This window comes from Capra hircus, chromosome 17 (genome assembly GCF_001704415.2).
Source record: "Capra hircus breed San Clemente chromosome 17, ASM170441v1, whole genome shotgun sequence".
NCBI classification, from domain to species: Eukaryota; Metazoa; Chordata; class Mammalia; order Artiodactyla; family Bovidae; genus Capra; species Capra hircus.
This window is the reverse complement of record NC_030824.1, coordinates 19,965,138-19,988,554: the sequence shown is the minus strand read 5'-3', so window position 1 is coordinate 19,988,554 and position 23,417 is coordinate 19,965,138. Positions and strand designations below refer to the sequence as shown.

General features: G+C 53.6%; 1 protein-coding gene across 15 annotated transcripts in view; it reads left to right on the top strand.

Moving 5' to 3' along the window:
- The window catches only part of NCOR2 (nuclear receptor corepressor 2), a 236,218-nt gene continuing 213,050 nt past the window's right edge, over positions 250-23,417 (top strand). For 12 of the 15 annotated variants that reach the window (XM_018061381.1, XM_018061395.1, XM_018061386.1 and 9 more), the window contains exon 1: positions 250-498. The gene's annotated coding sequence lies outside the window, so the exon portion shown is untranslated. The remainder of the gene's footprint in view (positions 499-23,417) is intronic. The other 3 variants (XM_018061396.1, XM_018061394.1, XM_018061391.1) reach the window with 1 other exon arrangement.

Sequence of the window (23,417 nt, the reverse complement as noted above, 5' to 3'; positions counted from 1 at the left end):
TGTGGCAGCGTGTGCACGCGCGAGTGGGTGCGCGCAGGCCCGGGGGAGGCAACGTGGGCCCTTTAAGGAGCCCGAGGGGGCCGGGCCGGGGCGCGTCGGTGCGGGCGGGGAGCCAGGAGCCGGGAGGCCGAGCCACCGCCTCCCGGGCTCCCGCCCCGCCCCCTCCTCCCCCTCCCGCCGCCGCCGCCGCCACCGCCGCCACCGCCGCCGCCGCCGGGGAGCGGAGCCGCGGGCAGGCCGGGCCGCATCGGAGCCCCGTGTCCGCCCGCGCCCCGCCCGAGCCGTGCGCCCGCGCCCTGCGCCCCCGCAATGCGCGCCAAGTTGCGGCCCGGGGACTGGGGGCTAGCGCCCTAGGAGGCGGCGGCGGGAGGATCGCGCCCCGGCTGGAGGCCGGGCCTGCTGCGCGCCCCCAGCCCGATCTGCACCGCCACTTGCCTGAGCGTCCGGGCGGCCCGAGCGCTCCCCGAGCCCGGGCGCCGCCGCCGCCACCTCCGCGAGGTGAGTTGGGGCGGGGGGTCCCCGCGGAGGGCCGGGGTGAGGCGCGGGGCGCGCTTCCGGGGAAATCGGGGAAGATCGGTCGGCGCACGCGGCGGAGTTGGCGGGGCCCCTGCACTCCCGAGTTGGCGCTCTCGGGGGGTGGCCTGCTGGGGAGCGAGGCGCCCCATAGACACTGCGGCCCGCGTGCGTGGGGGTGCCGGGGAACTTAGGGGAACTCCAGCTCCCCTGCGAGGGGACGGGAAGGAGGGAAGAGGCGTGGGGGGAGGGCGGGCGGGGGGGTGTCCTGGAACTGCGCAGGACAGCCCCCCACCGTGTGCCACAACCCTGGGGGCATGGCCGCCATGCGCCTCCGTCCTCTCCAAGCAGCCCTGGACTTGGGGGGTGACACTGCGCCTTATTTTCCAGTGGGCAGTGCGGCTCGGGGGTGCCCCTGGAGATGGCACCCTCGGCTCCCCGGCCTGGCTGCTCTGGAAGGCGCCTGGGAGGGGTTCCCGCCACGGGGGGCGGGGGCTGCTGGCGTGGTCGCTCCTCGGCGAGGGGTCGGAGGGCTCTGGGTCGGGGTCCCCGAGGAGAGGCGCCCCTTGCTCCCCCCTTCCCCGTGGGCCGGTGTTCCTGGTGTCTGGGCCTGCCTCCCGCGGCTGGTGACGCCTCATGGGGCCGCCTCCTGGTCCCTCCCCCGGGCTGTGCGGATACTTGGGATGCCACTAGTTTGGGAAGTTGGAATTCAGAACTGATCCCACTTGGATTGGACCCGGAGGCCCCCGGTCCTAGTGCTGGGGGAACACCCCCGGAGACTTGGCGGGGAGTGGGGGGAGACCTGTGGGGCGCTCCTTCCCCACCCCGGACGCTTGCAGGAAAAAGCCCGAGGGAGTGAGAGAGGTCTAGGCGTGCGGGCGGGCGGGCGAGACACGCTGTACCTGTGAGCTGCTGTCGCCCGGGCCCAATTAGCGTGGGGCGCCCGGCGTTATTTTTACATTGTAGGTTTATTTTTTTGGAAGCGAGGGCCCTCCAGCCGCCTGTCGCGCGCTCCGGCTCTCTGAGGGTCTGGTGCAGGCAGCGGAGGCGGATCTGTGCTGTCGGCTCAGCCTCCTTGCTTCCTCCCCCTCCTCCTCCCCCCCTGTTGGTGAGAACTGGTTTTATTATGATTTTTTTTTTTTCCCTTTTGCAGATTTGGAGGAAGGATGTGTGAGGGAGGCAGGGAGGAGGGATGGGGAGAGGAGCCCTGCGGGCTGGCTGGATGAGGGAGTTCTGGGCTTGTTGGGGATTGTGTTATCCGTGGCCTTGACTTTGCCCTTTTTAAACCAGATCTGGGTCCCCGCGGTTGCTTTGATAGAAGGGGTTCTCCGGGCCTGCAGTGAGCTCGGAGTACGTCCCTGGGCATTGTTATGTACCTCGTGGTGGGTGGTCTTTTTTTTTTTTGGATTGAGGTGTAGGGGGAAAGCCCTCTGAGAAAGTAAGAGACCTTGAACCCGGGGAGCTGAACTACTCACAGCCGGCTCGTGCAACGTATTGCCTTTGGTGGGAAACACACTTTTGCCACTACTGGCAGTGTGACTCTGGACAAATTACTCAACCTCCCTGTGCCTCAGGCTTCTCAGCTGCAAAGTGGGATGATAACAATAATACCGAGTTTAGAGGGTTGTTATGAGAACCAAGGGTGGGAATACGTAGAAGGTGCTTGTATATGTATCACCAGTTACTGTTATTATTATTCCTGAGTTCTAAAACTTGGTCTTTATTCCAATGGCCTGGAAATTTGATGAGAAGGGGCGGCCATGCATTTTGCCAGAAGATGTGGTGAAGGGAGGGGGCCTTCTTTGCAACCCCTTGACTTTTCCGCGTGAGGACAGAGAAGGGCAGGTGGTGCCTTCAGCCCACTGAACAGATGCGCAGACTGGGTCCGGCTGTGGGATTCGCGCTGGGGCCGGACGCCGGCGGTGAGCTGGGAATAGGAGGCGGCGGTGGCGGCGGCTGCCAGGGCGTCCCAGGCGCTGTCTGGCTTCCTCGCGCCGCTGCCTTGTCTTTGCTTGGAAATTTACCACCGCCGCCGCCGGGTGCCCGGGGAGTCTGCGGTGCCCAGACGTGGGGGCGGGTACCCAGCGGGCCCCAGCCCCTGCCTCTTCCCACCGAGCTATTTACGCTTGCTCTGGGATCAATACTATTGATAAAGCCATGTAAATGGTAATGTGGCTGTCAGGCCCCGGTGAGGGATGGAGACCCCCTCGTGGGGCAGCGCGCACTCTCCCTCCTTCCTTCAGCGAGGGTTTGGCTACGTGGGAAGGATTTATTTGGCATAATCCGTTCTTTTTTCCCCCCAATTAATAATACTCATACCACCTCCTAAAGATTTCTGAGGGCTCTGCAAACACGAATTTAGCTGCATGAAAGGCCCGAGCTGGGAAGGCTTGATTGTTCTCCGGGCATGGGGGTTGGGGGGATTGGCCAGGCTCACACTGGCCCGCTCGCTGGCGTTGGAAAGAGGCCCCAGGCGTCCTGGCCCCCAGCATCTTGCCATTCAGGCTGGATGGAGGCTGCCTGGCCTTGATCCCCTCTGACTAGAGGTGATGGCGGGGTACCTTGTGCTGTGCTCCCAACCCAGCAGTGGGTGGAAAAGTTGGTTCACTCTGAGATTTTTTTTTTTTTTTTTTTTTTGCAGGGTGGAGGGGTGGGGGGAAGTGCTGCTAGGCATAACGCAGCTGGAGGGGTCTCCCTTCTGTAAGAAGCAGAGATGCTCCAGCAAGAGACCTGGAGCTCTCACCCCATCCTCCCAACAGCTCTCTGAACCATAAATCCCCCACATCAAATGCTGCCTCTGACAATAGGGGGCTGAGAGCTTTTATTTGTGTGTGTTTTTCCCTCCTCCTCTATTTCCTCTTCATCTCTCTAATGCCAACAGCAGCCTCCCCAGGTGATACCTTCAAGACCAGACTCCCTGCCAGGGACCCAGCTTGGAGGAACTGGTCATTCCTGCCCTGGGTGCCCAGGGAAGGGGGCCAGGAGGGGATGAGAGCCTGGGTTGCCTGCTTGGGGAGGGCCAGGCTGCCCAGGGTCGGGCCAGGGGAGTCTTAAAAGGCTTGTTTCATGAGTGGGTATGCAGAGTCCTCCAAGGAAGTGATGCTTAGGAAAGATAATCTGGCATTTCTGGAGGATCCTTGGAGGTGGGGAAGGGACTTTACAACCTGTCAAGTGAAGTTTTGGTTTAGGAGCTGAAAAATACTAAATATGATGCAATAATCCAATAACAGCCAACATATATAAAGTGCTTACTATGTGCCAGGTCCACCTTCATCAAGAATCTGTGTACATGTTATTGCGCTGTGAGGTCAGGGCTCATATCATCCCATTTTATGGATGGCGAAATGAAGCCCAGAGAGGTTAGGTGACTTGCCCAAGGTCACACAGTTTGGGTGTGGAGCTGAGTTAAGACCTGGGATTACTCGTGGTCGCCTTGGTGCAGCAAGAATGAACATACTGCAGACCTGCTCAGTGGAGCTGCAGACAGAAGACAGGAAGAAAGAAATGATGTTTCTTATTTGAGCAGCACCTACAGATCTTTGCCCTGCGGGGCTGGAGACTGAGAACTTGTTCTCCCCAGGATTCGGGGAGGGGGGACAGTGCCAGAAGCAGGTCTGAAGTTCCTTTGAAGTCTCATTTCATCTTAAACATTCATGCAAATTTGGCATTCGCTCTGGCGACAGGGCTGTGTTTATTTTGAAATGAAAACATGGTTTTGAATTATTTAGCATGGCGTATTATGGGACTCCAGAAAACTGCATCAGAAGAGCTCCTGCTCGCTGGTGGGCAGCCCTGGGGTTCTTTGTAGCTGGAGACCTTGGGAAGTCCTGCGGCGGATGACAGCTTTTTCCGGTTTTACAGATGAGGGTGCAGGTCAGAGGTGCCAGGCCAGCCCCAAGGTCACATGGTGGTGCGCCTTTCTTATGATGATCAAAATCATCATCACTGTCTTTCTTTTAGTCTAAAGTGAGGCTTTTCTGCCTGGGCACTTCCCCACCACCACGCCCAGGGAGAAGGAACTTGGGAACTTTTGGTTCATAGATCCGTAAAGAATCATCCTAAACCAACAGCAGAGGACTGTCTGGGAGTGTTTTGTCTGAGATTCGCACCACTGATCATTGCAAAGTTCCAGTGAGTTGCTGCCCTGGCTTAGCCATGTGCAAGCAGAGTGCCCTGGGACTGATTCCTGCCCCCTGGAGAGGCAGGGTGCCATGGTCTGTACAATGGGCATATTACCCACTAGGGCCGTGGGGTAGGGGGAGAGGATAAAAGGGCAGAAAGCTAGAGCTTTGGGTTTAATGTTCAGCTCTGCAGTTTCAAGTTGTGTGATTCTGGATGGGTTATTTAACTTCTCTGGGCCTCAGTTTGCTCATCTCTAAAATAGGGATGATGATGATTCTACTTCTGGTTTTATTGTTATGAAGACTCAATGGATGTCATAATATATCACAGGAGTTGTTGTTATTTTGCCCTGCCCCACTGTTTCCACCGTTGGAGAGGGGAGGCTTCCCCCTGTAGAATTTTTGTTCAACCTAGGTCCTCGCTGACGGGCTGGTTGGATGCAAGCTATTCTTTCTAAAAGGCTGCTGGGAAGGATGTTATGGAATAATCTCTTCACCTGAACCCTGTGCCTGGGCTTGTTGCTTTCTGGAGGCGGCAGGCTCCTCTCCTGTCCGACTGGTTGGTGATTCCCAGATCTGCCCAGGAGACCTGGGCCCTTGAAGGCCAAGGTTTTCTGTTCTGCTTTTAATTCCCTAGTGTCTGCTGGAAACTGAAGTTGGAAGGCTCAGGCAGCCTGGAAAGTGGGGGGAAGACTGATGGGGAGGACACAGGGAGCCTCCTGGGGGAGGGCTGAGCTTCCCCTTACCCCTGGGGCTGGGGGGTGGTTCTCGAAAGGGCTCCTTTGAATCAGACCTGGCTCAAATCCTGCTCCCCTCCATTAAAAGCCTTTCGGCCTCAGTTTTCTTATCCTTAAATGGGGGAGTGGGGTGTGCAAAATAACACCCCTGGGAAGACCATCTAGGGCTGCATTGTCCTGGCACTCCTGGTAATGGTGGGGAGCATTCTGGACCTTTGCTGTCCCCTAACCACAAGGTGGGCTTCCCTGGTGGCTCAGACGGTAAAGAATCCGCCTGCAATGCAGGAGACCCGGGTTTGATCCCTGGGTTGAGAAGATCCCCTGGAGAAGGGAATGGCACCCCACTCCAATATTCTTGCCTGGAGAATCCCATGAACAGAGGAGTCTGCTGGGCTACAGCCCATGGGGTCACCAAGAGTGGAACGCAACTGAACGGCCAAGTGCACGCATATACATGCGCAACCACTAGGTATGTGTGGCTTTTGAGCGCTTGAAATGTGGCTAGTGCCGACTGAACTGGTAATTTTATTTCATGTTAATTAACTTACATTTAAAAAGCCACATGTGGCTGTGTCTGACGGCTGCCCTGATCAGAAGGCCTGAGACTGGATGATGAAACAAGATTCAGCATATGGGAGCAGGGCCTGACTCTCAGCAGCTGATTTTTTCCCTTCTTTCGTGTGTTTTTTCTCTGCCTGGAGCCACTGGAGCCTTGTCATCTTGGAGGAACATTCTGCATTCTGTGATCCTGTTTCCCAACAAAGCCTGAGGCTCTCCCGAGTGCTGGCCTGGACTCCACAGCCCTCCGTCCACTCCCCCTTGCCCACTTCCCTCACGTCCCCACCCCCTCCTGCCCTTCCAGCCTCTGTGGCAGCTCTGTCCAGGAGACCTTTCTGTGATGGTGCGATTGTTCCAGACCTGCCCTTAACCGCTCTCCACAGGTGGCACTGAGCACCTCAAGGGAGGCTAATGCAACCCAGGATCAGACTGTTATTTGTTACTTGATTTTAATAACATTTAAAATGTGATTTTCCCCATGGCTCAGCAGTAAAGAATCTGCCTGCCAATTCAGGAGATGCGGGTTTGATCCCTGGGTTGGGAAGATACCCTGGAGAAGGAAATGGCAACCCACTCCAGTATTCTTGACTGAAAAATCCCATAGACAGAGTGGCCTGGTGGGCTATAGTCCGGAGGGTGTGTAGAGACATGACTGAACGACTGAGCACGCACACACAAAATATGACTAGTGGGCTTTGTTCCTCATGGGCAGCTCTGACGGTAGAGCCTTGCCTTCTCTGTTTTTATTTTTGTCTTGTAGCTTGTGGGATCTTAGTTCTCCAACCAGGGATCGAACCTGGGCCCCTTGCGTTGGAAGCACAGAATTTTAACCACTGGACCGCCGGAGAAGTTCCCCTTCTTTCTTGACTCAGGGCCAAATGCCAGAATTCAGACCACTGGCTGGATGTTATCACCCTTTCTGGTCCTACCAGGTCACCATCCCTGAGCCTGGGGAGCTGGCTCAAGTGTCCCCTACGTCCTCCCCTAACTGTCCTTTCTGCAGCAGGGGAGGTAGCCCCAGGTCTGTGCAAAGTGTGGGCAGCTCCCACTGGGTGCTGAGTTGAGGTTCAGGCTCAGAAGAATCTCAGGTTTGTAGAGATGATGGCCCAACTCCTGCCTTGACTGTCCACACCTGCAGATACGTTGAGCAGGCCTGCTTCCCACAGGGGCTGTCGTGGTCTGTACTTTTTTACTGCTATGAATTAACACATTATGGATGTCTTTCCATGTTGATAACAACTAGATTAACTTTGGGAGAGGAGACAGCATTGCTCTTTATTTGTCATTTGAAAAAAACAGAAAACCCCCAAAATGATACACTCCTAGGGCTTCCCTGGTGGCTAAAGCGGTAAAGAATTCGCCTGCCAATGCAGGAGACACAGGCTTGATCCCTGGGTCGGGAATATCCTCTGCAGAAGGTCATGGCAACCCACTGCAGTATTCTTGCCTGGAGAATCCCATGGACCGAGGAGCCTGGTGGGCTACAGTCTATGGGGTCGCAAAAGAGTTAGACACGACTTAGTACTCCAACCCTGCCACTTGCTTTGGGCTTTATAAAAATTTATTTTAATAAAAGAAAAAGCATGGGCCTGTTAAAAAAAAGTAAAACAGAACCCAGGAGGTGTTGAGGGAAGTCTCCTTCCTGTTCTTGGCCTTCTGTTTGTGTCCCCCGAGGCAGATCCACACGGGTACGGTTTCCTCCCAGAGATACTCCGGCCATATGTCCGCCTCACAGGGACAGAGATGTGTGTGTTCCCTTTAAAAACAAGCACACACATGGTATCACACCATATTTATGTCGTACTTTCCTCCTTTAAATTATAATACATCTTGATTTATTCTGAAATATATAGAGAGCCGGGGTTCACAAACTACAGCCTGTGGGCCAAATCCAGCCCACCTCCTGTTTTTATATGCCCAAGCTGAGAATGGTTTTTACATTTTTTTGATGGTTGGAAAAAAAAAAAAAAGAATATTTTGTGACTTGTGAAAGTAAGTGAAATTCAAATTTCAGCATCCGCTGTCAAGTTTTATCGGAATGCAGCTATTCCTGGTGGCTCAGGTGGAAAAGAATCTGCCTACAATGTGGGAGGCCAGAGTTCGATCCCTGGGTAGGGAAGATTCTCCTGGAGTAGGGAATGGATACCCACTCCAGTATCTTGCCTGGAGAATCCCATAGATAGAGGAGCCTGGCAGGCTATAGTCTATGGGGTTGCAAAGAGTTGGACATGACTGAGCGACTAACACACGCTCATTCATTCGTGTATAGTCTGTGGTTGTTTTCAGGATCAGTCAGCTCAGTTCAGTTGCTCAGTCGTGTCCGACTCTTTGCGACCCCATGAATCGCAGCACGCCAGGCCTCCCTGTCCATCACCAACTCCCGGAGTTCACCCAAACCCAGGTCCATCGAGTCGGTGATGCCATCCAGCCATCTCATCCTCTGTCGTCCCTTTCTCCTCCTGCCCGCAATCCCTCCCAGCATCAGAGTCTTTTCCAATGAGTCAACTCTTTGCATGAGGTGGCCAAAGTACTGGAGTTTCAGCTTTAGCATCATTCCTTCCAAAGAACACCCAGGACTGATATCCTTTAGAATGGACTGGTTGGATCTCCTTGCAGTCCAAGGGACTCTTCAAAACCATCAAATTCTTCGTTTTCAGGGTACAGCTGCAAAATTGAGGAGTTATTACAGAGGCCGGAAGGCTGACAAAAGATGGAATATTGGTCCTCTTCCCCTTTGCATTTGCCGACCCCTGATAGAGAGCTGCCATGTTCTTTTTAACTTCAGCATAATCTTCCAGGGTCATGTCAGAGAAACTGAGGCCCTTAAGAGGGTTGTGAGTTTAAGGGTCACACCAAGTGGGCCCTAAAACCTCTTGTTCTAGAGACTTCTCTGGTGGTCCAGTGGTTAAGAATCCTGCCTTAGAATGCTGGGGATGTGAGTTCGATCCCTGGTCAGGGAACTAAGATCCTGCATGCCGTGGTGCAACTAAGCCCACATGCCGCAACTACTGAGCCCGCGCCACAGCTAGAGAATCCGTGCACTGCAACAAAAGATCCCACGTGTCGCAACAAAAACCTGACACAGCCAAATAAATATTAAAACAAAACAAAAACAACAAACAACCCTTATTCTTGCCTGGCTCGCTGTTCTTGCTGAGTTATGCTGATGCTCTTGTAGAATGCAATAGGAAAATGGGGATGGTTAAGGCAACTGACCTTTGGCATGGATTTTTGGGTTCTTAGATGATGTTTGAGGCTATAATCTCTTCTGTCCAGGGCTGAAGAATTGCTGTAACACCTGGTGCTACATAGTTTTCACACTTTTTGCAAAGTCACTTAGAACCCATCTTGTTTCCCTCTTTGCTTTGGCCTCTAGGAAGCTCAGAGCCAAATTTTGCTGCCTGCCTTCAGCAGTCTAATCTGGTTTGTGTTTTGGACTTCATCCTGATTTCAGATTGGTTCATCCCTGATTTTTCTTCTTGGGCTTGCTCTCTGAATTTTATCTTATCATATGCATTCCTAAAAGTTGTCTCAGTTCTTGAAGGGTGAGCTGGAGCAGACAGGAGCAAAGAAAAGGGAAAACACTTGCAAGGTGTTTCCATGTTTGTTCCTCCTGAGTGCCTGTGGGGGTGGGTGTGGGGTGGGTAGGGTGATTTCCTAATGGATGATTCTAGGGGAGGAAGCCAAGGCCTGGCCCCATGGAGTGTCTTAACAAAGGTCATACCCTGGGCAAGAACCTGGGTCATTGGGTGTCCATCTTGGGTTGGGGCTTTGGCTTCCCAGGTGACTCTAGTGGTAAAGAATTAGCCTGTCAATGCTAGAGACACAGGAAAGCTGGGTTCGATCCTTGGGTCGGGAAGATCCCTTGGAGGAGGGTATGGCAACCCACTCCAGTGTTCTTGTCTGGAGAATCCCGTAGATAGAGGAGCCTGGTGGGCTATGGGCCATAGGGTTACACAGAATCAGACACGACTGAAGCAACTTAGCACACACTTACGCCTTGGGTTGGACTCAGGAAGATGACAGTCAGTAACCTGAAAGGTGAAATATCCCTATCGGAGGCCCTGGGGCCCTTGTGAACCACTTGGCCTGAAGGAAGGCCCTGGAATTGGATAGGTGACACTTAGCACTCCCCGATGGAGTGTCATTTCCGTCTGTTCTGTAGCCAGGGCCCAGGGATTTTGAAATTGTTGCCGTGGCAATGCTGAGGGTGTGTCGACACTTAGGGGCCTCTGGGCTCTTGTTCCAACCTTGGCGCTCTGCTGATGCTTTTGGATATTTCTGCTTCCTTCTGTTGACCCTGGGATATTTCTCTGAGCTGGAAAGGAAGTGGGGGGAAAAAATTAAGCCACGGGTAGAATCAGATGAGATCACAGCCAGCTGCCCACCGGAGTGCACGTGTGGGTATATTTCCCAGGGCTGACTCTCTGCCTCCTGTCTCCTGGGCTTGGCTTAATTTTCGGTGACTTTGTGTTTGGGTTTTAGGGCTTGTGAATGGGAGCTCAAATGAGCCACGGGGCAGAGTCCAGTGTCTGGCTATGCGATGCAACCTAGGACAAGTAACAGAGCCTCTGTATGAAGTGCCTTAGTTTATTCACCAGGAAAAATGGGGTGATGAATGCTCACGACCTCAGAGGGTGTGGTGAGGCACAGGGAGCTAAGGGGCCATTGGAGGCTTGAGTTAGTCCAGCAGGCCCTATCCTTGCCCCTCACTTTCCTGTCTGCAGCTCATAAACCCATGGAGCCCACCCTGGGGCCAGGAAGGCTGATCCAGCAGGCTCCTTTACATTGCTCACAGGTGTCCTAAAGGGGCTTCAGAACTACTCTGTCCCAAAATGGATCTCCCGTCCCCCTTTGCCCCCAGACTCCCAGCCTGAGCTTGCTCCCAGAGTGTGGGGCCAAGCCAGAGACCTGGGGGTCACCCTCTCGCCCGCCCAGTGCCTGCAGAAGCCTCCATTTGTCCTGCCCCCACAGTCTGTCCTGTGTAAGCAGCTGTGGGGTGGGGACACTGGGGCAGTGCCCTGACCTTACTCAGAGCCCCGTGAGCCCGCAGGGCTTCCCAGCACGGCTTGCCTGAAATCCAGGCCCTTCTCACTGCCTTGGAGGCCTGTCTCCCCAGCTGCCCGCTGACCTCTGACCTCCCCTTGGCTGGCCACCCCTGCAATTAACTGTGTGCTATGTTGGAGTGGTGGGGCACTTCTAGCCAGGCAGGTCTGGAGGGATGAGTGGCAGGGGAGTGAATTTTTCTTTGTGGCCTGGGGGTTCCTCTCTGGGAGATGCTGGCAGTCAGAAGTCCCTGAGGCCAGGCCCAAAGGTGCACATGGCGGGGACCGCATGAGGAGAGGGGTGCCTCGAGGGCCCCTGCTTGTCCTCATGCTGAACTCTGGTGCCTGCCACAGACCCTCTGGGAGCATCGCCCAGCGCTGCGGTGCTGTCTCCGTGGCCATGGCAACCGCCTGGCACCGGGGCCCTGCTCATTAGGCTAACGAGGCAAGCCTGCCAGGCCGAGGTGGGGGGCCGGGGACGTGCTGCCCCGGGGCTTGGCGGGGCTTGTCTGCCAGGCCACTGGGCCAGGAGTGGAGCAGGCCCTGGAAGATGCTGCAGAGCCCAGTGGGATCAGGGGTCCTCCAGGGTCCTGGGGGCTCAGCTTGGTTGGCAGGGTGGGGTTCTGGTGGCAATTAAGTGTGGTGGTAACTCTTGTGACCAGTTAAACCAGGAGAGGATGAAATTGCGGGGAGAGATTGAGAGGCACCCACTTTTCCCCGCTGCATATACCCACCAATGTGGTCTCCCATCCTCATGTTTTATTTTATGGTTTATCTTTTGGCCACGCCTTGAGGCATTTGGGATCTTAGTTCTCTGACCAAGGATTGAACCCATGTCTCCTGAGTTGGAAGCGTAGCATCTTAACCACTGGATCACCAGGGAAGTCCCCCTCTTGGGTATTTGTAACCATTTTCACTTTGGCCCACCTCTGCTGCCTACTCAGCACACCCCCCCACGCCCCCACCCCTGACCCCTGCCCCCCCACCAAATTCATGTGCTTCCCTGAACCTCAGAGGGAGGCCTTATTTTGAAATAGGGTCATTGCAGAGGTAATTAGTTAAGATGAGGTCATGTTAGAATAGGGTGATCTTACATGGAATAATTGGACTGGTGTCCTTAAAAGAAGAGAAAGCCGTGTGAAGGTGGAGTGATCCATCTGCAAGCTAAAGAATGTTGAGGATTGCTGGTTAGATCTGTGGAATAGACTCCCTGCCGAGAGGAAGTAAACAACCTACCCGACACCCTGATTTCAGACTTCTGACTTCCATAACTGGGAGAGAATAAATTTGTATTGTTTTAGGCCACCTAGTTTGCGGTCATTTGGTAGAGCAGCTCCAGGAAACTAACAGAACTCCCATCATCCCATCACTTGCTGGGACTGTTGCAGTAGCCTCCGCACCAGTCAGCCTGATCATGTTCCTCACATGGCAGCCAGGGGATTTTGTTTTAGACCTGACCCTCCTGTGATCAGAGCCCTCCCATCTCAGGCAGCGTAAAAGCCAACTCTTATTTATTTATTTAATGTTTTGGCTGCACCACTAAGTATGTGAGATCTTAGTTTCTCCACCAGGGATTGAACCTTGCCCCCTGCTTTGGAAGCTTTAGCCACTGGGCCATTGGGGACGTTCCAAAAGTCCACTCTTTATCTTGCCTATAGGTCCCTGCACAGTCTGCTCCCTTCTCCCCATTCAATTTCCGATCTGTTCCGCTGATCTGGAACCAGCCACACTGGCCTCCTTGCTGAAATTCACTGACGTGCTCCTGCCTCAGTGCCTTTGCACATGCTCTGCCTACAACACTCTTCCTCCATGTGTCTGTGTGGCTGGCATCATTCCTTTGCCATCTTCGCTCAGCTATCACCTTTACTGTGGGTCCTTCTCTGGGCATCTTATTTAAAATTGCACCCTCTCCACCTCAAGCTCTCTCCTCTCCTCCTTTAGTTTCTTAGCACGTGTCTCCTTTTGATGAACTGTGGTTTCATCTGTTCAAAGTGCTGTTGTCTGTCACCCCTGCTAGAATGCATATTCCAGAAGGCAAGGACTTTGGTCCCCATTCAGTGCTGCATCCTGGTTCTAGAACACCTCTGGACACACAGTAGGTGCTCAATAAATGTGCTGGCTAGGCATGGCCTGACCTGGCAATCCACTGCAGGATGTTTTGGGACCCAAAGTTGTCTGTCTGTCCCTGCATCTGATACCTTTGCCCTCACCTGAGACCCCCTTCCAACTCACCACAGGACACCACACCCCCCCCCCCCAACCCCGGCCTCCGCCAGGTCCCTGGCCCTCAGCTACTTCCTCCCAGTCTCTCTTGTGGGTGGTTAGGATGGTCCTCTGGAGAGCAGAGCTGGTTGCTCTGGAGAGGCCGAGGTTTGGGATAATAAGATCCTGGCTACTCCAGGCCTCAGTTTTCCCCATCCATGAAATGGGCACAATCAGACCACTGGTCTCTTGAGGCTGTTGGAAAGGTTAAGTGAGGTGACACATGCAGGGGCACTGAGAGCTCAGAGAAGGACTTAGTTCAGTTGGTATTTGGTGCTGTTGGTATTTTCAGTTTGCTGTGTGGATGTTCCCTTTGCTGTTTTTTGGAGGAGAGGTGAAACATCATAGCTAGATGACTCCAGGTGCTTGGGGGACTTTAAGCCAGTGTTCCTTTGGGTGGGTGGGTGGCCTCTGGATGTTCTTGTGACCTGGGACAGCTCCTTCCTGGCTCTGTACACCCCGGACCCCATCCCAGGAAAGGGAGTCCTGTGCTTAGGGGTGGGGATGGGGGAGGTGTGAGGGGAGCATTCCCAAGGCCTAGAAGCCTGTCTGCTGTTCAGTGAGAGAGAAGATCCCAAGTAACTCCATGAAACCCAGGGACGGGAGGTCCCCTTCTCTCTTTCTTGGGCTGGATTCTTCTTTTGCTCTGAGACTCAGTTTCCGCATCCAAAAAATGGAAGTAAATGTCCTCCCTGCCTCCCAGAGGGGTAGGGTAGATTAGGGCACCTAGGGTGTCCTCAGTGATGGTGACCTTCCCTGGACAGGTGATGTGCATGCCATCTCCCTCCTTGAATTCCTTGTTTGGTCTCTGCAGGGCTCAGGGGTTGGAGGTGGAGTCTGAGTTGACGGAGGCTTTCTGGGCAAGCTCACTGCATGCTGTTTCATATTAGCTCATTTAAGCCTCACGATAACGAGAGCCTCACAATGACCACAATCACAGTTGTGGTCAGAGCTGTTAATTTCCCTGTTTAATGATGGGGAAGTCAAGGCACAGAGAGGTGATGTCATTGGTTCAGGGCGCACAGCCTGTAAGCCCCTCCTTGGTGTGTGGTTGTTGCGAGGAACATCTGGACTTTCTTTCTGTCTTCCTGCCCCCCCCGACCCTGGATTGTGGACCCTGGGGGCTGGCCCTGGGTGCCTTGGCCTAGCCTGGCCCATCCCCCTTGAGGTCACCCTCTCAGGCTCCCCGCAGGCTCCTGGGCTCTGCCTTGCAGGAAGCTGACCCCACTATCGAGACTATAAATAGCAGCCACAGCAGCAAGCAGGAAGCTGCTCATGGCACCTGGGCTCTGGCTGCTGCCCCTGAGCGCCTCCTGGAACTGAGCTTCTCCTGGTGGAAATGCCAAGGTGGAAGCATGTGTGCACCCCAGGCGTTGCTCTGCAGGTTTGCTGTGTGACCTGTGGGCCCTCCCTGTCCTCTCTGTGCCCCTGAGCCCCTGGCTATGTGTCTGGGAGGCCTCTGAGCTCCCTGAGCCATAAAGAGTGTCTCCTGGGTGTTTGGATGGCAGCCAGGGAGGTGTGGAAGGCTTGGTGGGTGGTTTGACATAGTGGGGGTAGTTTTTTCCTTGGAGGGGAGATAAGTGGGAGGAGGGCAGATAAGTGGGAGGATGGCATTGATGGAGGCTGGAGAGGGAAGATGGGCCCTTTTTAAAGGCAGGGAGGAAGGGGAAGATGGGGTGGAGCTGCCTGGAGTGTCCTGGACTGGGAGGTGGACCATGGGCATGAGCATGGGCATTTGAGACCCATCTTGACTGCTTGAGACCCATCTTGGGTTGCTGTGTAATTCTTGTACAACCTCTCTGGGCCTTGGCATCGTCCTCCCAGGTTTATCTGGCAGGAAAGAGATGCACAAAGGTTTTGAAGCAAGGAGACTATGTCACTGTGTCATCTTTCACGGGATGGCTTCTATGTTAATGTCACTATGCTGGGTCATGGTTTCTGTCTGCCCTGCCAGGTCCCTGGAGACCCGGCTCCAGGGTGGGGTCAGTGAGCTCTGGTCATTAGGAGCAGTGGGGAAAGGGTGCTGACTCACTCCAAGGACCCCCCAGTTGGTCGTGCTGCTGGGTACGTTGGGTGGCCTGTGTTTCCCCAGTCCCTCCTCACCACCCACCCCTGTCTCTGGCTGATACCAGCTATGCAGTGAGGGCTTGGTCCTTGGGGCAGTTTTCCATGTTTAAGTATCATGCTACGGGTCAGTTGTACCTTGCAAAGCTTTCTGTTTTCCCAGAGGTTAGATGCTTTGTTAGTGCCACTGGTGTTCTTGACCTAGAATGCAGGGACGTGAAGAAGAAGGTTTAACTGGACGTCTTCCTTGTTATGGATCTTGCCGGAGTGGGAGATGTACAGTAGGTTGATTTATGACTGGTCCCCCTCAAACCCGCAAAAGTTGCCTGAGGAAATTGATGGGTGAGTTATTTGTTGTCTTAGAGAAGTCTCTAGTGATAAACCATAGGGCTCTGTTTGATTCACGCTTTCATCAAAGGCTAGATTGAGCACCCTTGCGATATGTATTCACCATCCAGGTGACATAAAGGGGTATGCCTTCTCTCGCTGTGTAGGTGTGGAGAGACTGAGTCACGTGGACTCAACAGTTGCCTCCTAGAGCTCAGGGTTTATAGAGTGGGCCTTTGGAGTGGTTCCCTCGAGCCCCAGAGATGTTTTGGAGCCGGTGGTAAGGCAGATGATGGTCTCCTTTAAAGACCTGCACAACCGTAAATCCCACAACCTGTGATTGTTCTGGGTTACATTGTTGTTCAGTCGCTAAGTCGTGTCAACTCTTTGCCACCCCATGGACTGTAGCACGCCAGGCTTCCCTGTCCTTCGCTGTCTCCTAGAGTTTGCTCAAACTCATGTCCATGGAGTTGGTGATGCTGGCCAACCATCTCATCCTCATGGCAATGGGGAATTAAGGTTGCAGATGAAATTAAGGATGTCAATCATCCTTTGACCTTGAGATGGGGGAAGTTATTCTGGATCGTCCTGGTGGGCTCAGGGTAATCACAGGTGTCCTTATACGGAGGAGGCAGGAGATTTGAAAATGCTGTGTTCCTGGTTTTGAGGATCAAGGATGGGGCAGAGAGCCTAGGAATACAGGCAGCCTCTGCTGCTGCTGCTGCTGCTAAGTCACTTCAGTCGTGTCCAACTCTGTGCGACCCCAGAGACAGCAGCCCACCAGGCTCCCCCTTCCCTGGGATTCTCCAGGCAAGAACACTGGAGTGGGTTGCCATTTCCTTCTCCAGTGCATGAAAGTGAAAAGTGAAAGTGAAGTTGCTCCATCGAGTCCGACTCTTAGCGACCCCATGGACTGTAGCCTCCCAGGCTCCTTTGCCCATGGGATTTTCCAGGCAAGAGTACTGGAGTGGGGTGCCATTGCAGCCTCTAGAGTCTGAAAATACAGGGAGTGCATTCTCACAGAGAACCCCCAGCAGGGGCATAGCCCTGCTAACACCCTGATTTTCTCCCTGTTAGATCCATTTTGGACTTCTGACCTCCAGAACTATGAGACAATGAATTTGTGCTGTTTTAGGTCACTGCGTTTGTGAGCATTTGTTACTGCAGCAAGAGGAAGCTCAAACAGAGCCTGCATATTCCCCGAGAACCTCAGCAGCCAGGGGCAGCCCGGTCACTTAGGTCGCTTGTGTCCACTAGTAACCTTGGAATCAGACTAAGGGACATAGAGTGAAGACAGGAAGCTGCAAACCATAAAAAGGCTGTGCTGGAGGAAAAAATAAAATGCAAAGAAGAAAAGAAGTCTGGTGGTTCAGTGGTCAAGAGTCCGCCTATTGATGCAGCAGGCGCGGGTTTGATCCCTGGTCAGGGAACTAAGATCCCATGTGTCTCAGGGCAGCTAAGCTTGAGCGCCACAACTAGAGAACCCCGTGCACTGCAACTAGAGAGAAGGTCATGTGCTGCAACTAAGTCCCGATGCAACCAAATAAATAAATATTTAAAAATTGGGGGAGAAAAAAGGTCTAGAACCAGCGGCATGACCAGCGGTTTTGGAGCAGGAAAGGAATGGTGCGAGGTAGGGATGTTTGTGTGTTCGTTCTTTCTTTCTTTTCATTCTTTCCAATCCAGTGGGGGTACCTGGCTCAGATGAAGGGCCAGAGAGAACTCTGTGTCCCCAGCCTGTCCCCGCACTGTGCTGAGCCACAGATGATTCTCCTGGGTGGGGTCTCCCAAGGGGCAGGTGCTGAACCTTCTCAGAGGAGACGGGCAATGCCACACACCGCTTCCTTCTTGGCTTTATTGGAAAAAGGAAGAAAATGACCCATGCCTTCAGCCCCAAAGGCCTCTAGGCCGGCGTCCAGAAACCTGAAGCCTGCAATTAAATGAAACTGGATCCTTAGGTGGGGAGAGCTTCTCCAACCTGGGGCGGAGGCACTGGAGACCAGGTCCTGGGGACCCGGCTGCTTGTGGATGGGCTATGTGGGATCCAGGGGCAGGAAGGGTGCCATGGGGAGAGGGGAGAGGTTAGGAATGTTCTAGTCAGCCTTGGTCCAGGAGGCTGGGCTCCAGGCCACCAGCTAAGGTGGCCACCTTTAAAAAAAAAAAAAAATTTTATTTGGCTGTGCTGGGTCTTAGTTGCAGCATGTGGTGTTTAGTACCCTGATCAGGGATCGAACCCGGGCCTTGGGAGGATGGAGTTTTAGCTACTGGGCCACCAGGGAAATCCCAGGTGGTTGCCTTTTATTTCCAAAAAAAAAAAAAAAAAATTGCAGATGACTTTCTGGTCACCTGAGTCCCCTCCCCCGGAGACTACCACTTCTGCACTGGACGTGTGCCCTTCTAAAAATGTTGTCACAGGTGCAGGGGCCTCTGCCTGGTTTCCCGAAGGACCTAGGAGCCCTGTCTCATCTCTAGGCAGGGAAGATGCACGTGGCCAAGTCTTTCTGTGTGTGCCGCTCTGCAGTTTGCTATCGGAACGAGCTGTGGGACTCTGCCAGTTTTGTAGGTCAAAAGTGGTCGAATATCGACAGCTTTTATATAACTCAGCCCAGTAATTTCCTCTCCACGCCGAGACAGGCAAGCAGACCGAAGTGGTTCCGAGCAGGGATTCTGATGGCGTGGGTTCCCACCCCCTCCGTGGCCTCTCACCAGCTGCGAGGCGTCACCCTGTGCCTCAGTTGCCCCTTATGTAAAATAGGGACTGAAGTAGTATGTGTTTTCTAGAATTGTTCTGAGAATTAAAAATGTAATACACAAGACTGTGTACCTACTGTATGCTAAGTCGCTTCAGTCACGTCCGACTCTTTGTGACCCTATGGTCTGTAGCCCGCCAGGCTCCTCTGTGCATGGGATTTTCCAGGCAAGAATGCTGGAGTGGGTTGCTATGCCCTCCTCGAGGGAATCTTCCCAATCCAGGAATCAAACCGAAGTCTCCCAACGGTTCCTGCATTGCAGACAGATTCTTTATCACTGGGCCACCAGGGAAGCCTGTGTACCTATTACTATTATTTAAAAAAATTCCCTGGTGGTCCAGCAGTTAAGACTCTGCATTCTCACTGCTGAGGGCCAGTTCAATCCCTGGTCAGGGAACTAAGATCCCACGAACCGCAGAGCACAGTCAAAAAAAATTAAAAATTAGGATTTTGTGGCTTTAAACAAAAAAAAAAATTGTTTTAAATTTTGTACCGGGGTATAGCCAATTAACAAACAATGTTGTGAGAGTTTCAGGTGACCAGCAAAGGGACTCAGCCGTACATATACATGTATCCATTCTCCCCCAACCCCCCTCCCTTCCAGGTTACCACATAACACCGAGCAGAGTTCCATGTGCTATACAGTAGGTCCTTGTTGGTGATCCATTTAAAACGTGTGTGATTTGTGATGTTTTGATGCAGTTAGATCTCGTTGATGAATTTTAACTTCTGTAGAGATAGCATCTTGTCATGGTGATACAGGACACGTGATCGGTGTATTCCCTACATGCCGCTAGGGTGGGTTGCAGTGTTTGGAGCTTCTCCAAGTGCCTCCAGGTGCTCATGCGCTGTCCTCCTCTGCGTATTCCTGGGAGTGAGACCGCCAGCTTGTGGCTCTCCTAGATGATGCTGGCAGGCTCTGTAAGAGGGCTGCCCTGGCTGGCCCTCTGCGTTGGGGTGTAAGATCTCCCCACAGCCAAGGCCTTGGGTAAGACATGGTTTGACAGCTACCTTACAAAAAAGACTTCCTTGGTTTCTTTATTTTTTGGTGGTGCCGAGTGGCATGCCAAATCTTAGTTCCCTGACCAGGGATTGAACCCGCGGCCCCTCCAGTGGAAGCATGGAGTCCTAACCACTGGACCAGAGAAGTCTCTTTCTTGGTTTTCAGAAGCAGAACAGATGTGATCTCTATAAATTGGAAAATAAAGAAACCAAAAAAGCCTGCATATTAAAAAAAAAATGGAACCACATTCCCATCCCCCATAGAGACTGTTGGCATCTTAGTGTCTGTGGGTTTGGATAGAAAGGACCAGTTCTGACCTTTGCTGCCTGAACGTGATCATGGGGAGAGGGAACGGGGAACTGTCTAGATTCTGCAGCCCTTCTCTAGACCTGGTGGGTCAGAATTTTCAGGAATAGGGCGGGTGTCTGGTGGCTCTGGGATGGCGCTTGGAGTCAGTTGGACGTGAGACCTGCCTCTGCCCTGCAGTCGCTGTGTGACACTAAACACGAAACCTTGCCTCTGTGACCTCGTCTCCTTGCAGGCTTTTGTTCATGCTGGAGGTGCTCAGTTAATACTTGAGTGAACGTAGTGCCGCAAGATTTCTCGACTGGACATTGCTGATGTTCGGGGTGGATGCTTCTATTTGGGGGCTGTCCTGGGCACTGTCAGATGCTTAGCATCATCCCTGGTCTTTACCCTTGGTACCCTCCACCCATCGTGATAACCAGAAATGATGGCAGAGGTTGCCCAGTGTCCTCTGCGGGGGAGGGCATAAACACCCCCCAGGATGCCTGTGGTACATGAGGGCTCTTAGGAGAGCAGAGAGGTCCTGCGAGGGAGTTTTCCTTGGAGTCTGTGTCCAGTGTGTAGATTTTGTTTATTTGGATGCTCTTACTGAGGGGACCTGCTGGGTGCCAGGAGCTGTCCCAAGCTCTAAGATGTGGCTGGGATTATGTCAGGCAAGTGCACCCTGGCTGCTGCCCCTCTACCAAGGCGTTAGCTGGACACTCTGCTCACCCGCTCCTGATTTGGCATCAGGATATGGTGGTGACTTAAGGCCCATCCCTGTCTCAGTCTCCCCCCATCTGTGAAACGCAGAAAGTGTTGTCCTAAAGGTTGCCGCTGATTCTGTGGGGAACCCTGTCACCTTTGTGGGCTTCCCAGGTGGCGCTTGTGGTAAAGAATCCGCCTGCCACTGCAGGAGACATAAGAGACGCGGGTTTCATCCCTGGGTTGGGAAGATCCCCTGGAGGAGGAAATGGCAACAGCCTGCTCCAATATTCTTGCCTCGGAAGTCCCACGGACAGAGGAGCCTGGCGGGCTGCAGTCCACGCTGTTGTAAAGAGTTGGACACGACGGAGCAACTAACACTAACACTTGCCGGGTCACAGGGCACACAAGGTGCTTTGTGATGGTGAGCAGATGATGTGTGCACAGACTCACAAGGCCAGAGTGCACACATCTGCCTTTGGGGATCGCTGCAGTAGGCATTGTGGGGGTGGGGTTGGGGGTGTGAGTGAGGTGTGGACCGGTTGCAACAGTGTTCTCTCTGTGCCTGGCTGTGCGAGTGGGGGTCTTTGCTGGAGGGTACTCAGCTGCCCTCCTCCCCGAGTCCCTGAGGAGCCGGCTCAGTGGAGATCCCTAAGGTGATTAAGTGGGTTCATTTGATCTTGAACGTGAACTTGAGCAGGCGGCTTATCTCCTGGAGATGAAAGCCGGGCTGGCGAGGCGCCACCTGGCCCATTCGGGGAGTACGGGATTTTCTCCTCCACCCCCTGCCCACCCGGGGCCTGTGCTGGGGGGCTTTTGCCCCATCCGCCTCCAGTGCACGTGGTGAACCCGGGCCGTGTGCTTCTTCTGTGTCGAGTAGCAGCAGGCACTCGCCGCCTTCATTCGTTGGGTCCTCTCCATGTCGTGAGCTAGCGAGGATCACATCATCACTTTCCCTGTGTTTCAGGCAAATGGCTGAGGCTCAGAAAGGTGGGCTGACATACCTAGAGCCACACAGCATCCTGACAACCTCTGAGGATATTTACAGCATAATCTTGGAAAATCCCCTTTACTCCTTGGCACTGAGATTCCTCCTGAATATAGTCTTGACTTTGTACAGAATTAACCAGAACAACAACAATCAGTGTATGCCCCATTGTAGTATAAAAGGAAATGGGAGGAAGTTGCTGCTGGCTCCTACTCAGCGTGAGTAAGTGTCGATTCGAGGCAAGTGAGATCAGAGGCGTTTCGGTTCTGGAAACACATGAAAGTGATGTTCAAGAAAAGGCTAGTGTTTGGATCAGTTCTGGCAGGTTTTGTTTTTTTTTTTTAACGGCCAGGTTATTTGAAAATTGTGTGGGGAGGGTGCCTTTCGCGGCGTGGGACTGTCCCACTGGCTGAGTGCCAGTCACAGGACAGCCAAAAACATCCCTGTCTGTTTCTGAGATGTTCCAGGGTGGGGACCCTGCCTAGGAGACCCCCTAACAACACAAAAATAACAATATGCTCTTAGTGGAGGGGTATGGGACCACTGTGGTTGAGACCCTCTCTGCTTTCATAACAGTAGGCCAGGTACTGTCGTCCCCCTCCCTGCTCCACTGTCTGACCTGGGCACCCATCCAGCCTTCTCCTGGCTTTGGAATCCATCTATTCCTGTTCCTACCATTTTCTTCATGCTCTCCAAAGGAGAATGAGAATCTTCAGCTTCTGGTCTCACATTCTTCCCTCCCTACTTTTCCTCCTCCTCTGAGAATAAAACTAGAGGCTTTGAGCATGTTGGGGAGCTGCCCCTCTCCCCCCTGCATTGATGGGTCTCCAGCCACATACCTCCCCCACCCTGGTCTCTGTACTCAGCCTCTCTACTTGCTGTTCCCCCACCAGGAATGCTGTTCCCTGTGATCAGCATGGTGACTGTCATCAGGTCTCAGGTCACATGTCACCCTCAGGAAGTCCTCCTGGCTGCCCAGTCAAGCACCGCCCCCCCCCCCCAAGCCACTATCCCAGCCCCTCTCTCAGGACTGTAGTTGTTGATCAATGAAGTTTCTCAGTTGATTCCATTCCTTGGTGTGTTGTTGGCCTTCCCACATCAGAAGGTCACTTCCAAGAAAGCAGGGGCTGCTTCTGTCTCATCCACAGCTGAGCCCCCAGTGCCTGGAACAGTGTCAGGACATGACAGGGGCTTCCTGCCAAGGAATCCTATGGCTGTCAGTGTGGATGGCTTGTGTGTTTCTTAGCAGGGAGACCAGACCTGGCCTGACCTGGAGAAGAAGGAGGATGGGTCCTGGACACAGGGTCCTTGTCCCTTCAGGGGGTTCTACCCTGTCTGGAACTGACCAGACCAGAGGGCCGGCCCAGGGGAGGGGTGGATACCACTCACTGCTATTTCCTGTCCAGGAATAGAGGCTCTTAGCGGGGACCATGGTAGGGATGGGATCATCGGGGTGACATTGCCCCCAGGATTATTTGTCAATGTCTGAAGACATTTCATTTGTCCCAACCCGGGGGAGGTGCAGCAGGTGTAGTGGGTCGAGGCCAGAGATGCTGTGAACATCCTATAGTGCACAAGCGTTCGTGCTAAGTCACTTCAGTCATGTCCGACTCTTTGTGACCCCATGGACCTGGGATTCTCCGGGCAAAAATACTGGAGTGGGTCGTCGATAAGAACCAAATGTCTCAAGTGTGAGGACGTGGCGTCAGGCCTTAGAAACTCACATCTTGGTTCCGCCCTGGGCAGGGGAGGCAGGAGCACCTAGGTTCCCTTTTCGTGCCGTGTCTGTATTTCTGTGGCCCAGAGTATGTCCTCTCCCCCAACCCCCGCTCCCCTGGTTCTAGAGGGACTCTGAACCTCCCACAGTTGCTTGTCCTAGCTGTCGCCAGCACCGGGAAGCCTGGCAGTTCCCTGGGTGCCATGCCCCCTGCCTGATGGATTCCACAGTCTCTCTCACCTTTCTGATGGGAAATCCCTCTTGAGAGTGTCCTTTCCAGTACCCTTGTTTACAGATGGGGAAGTGGCGGCCCAGAGAGGGTAAGGAGTTGACCCAGGGTCA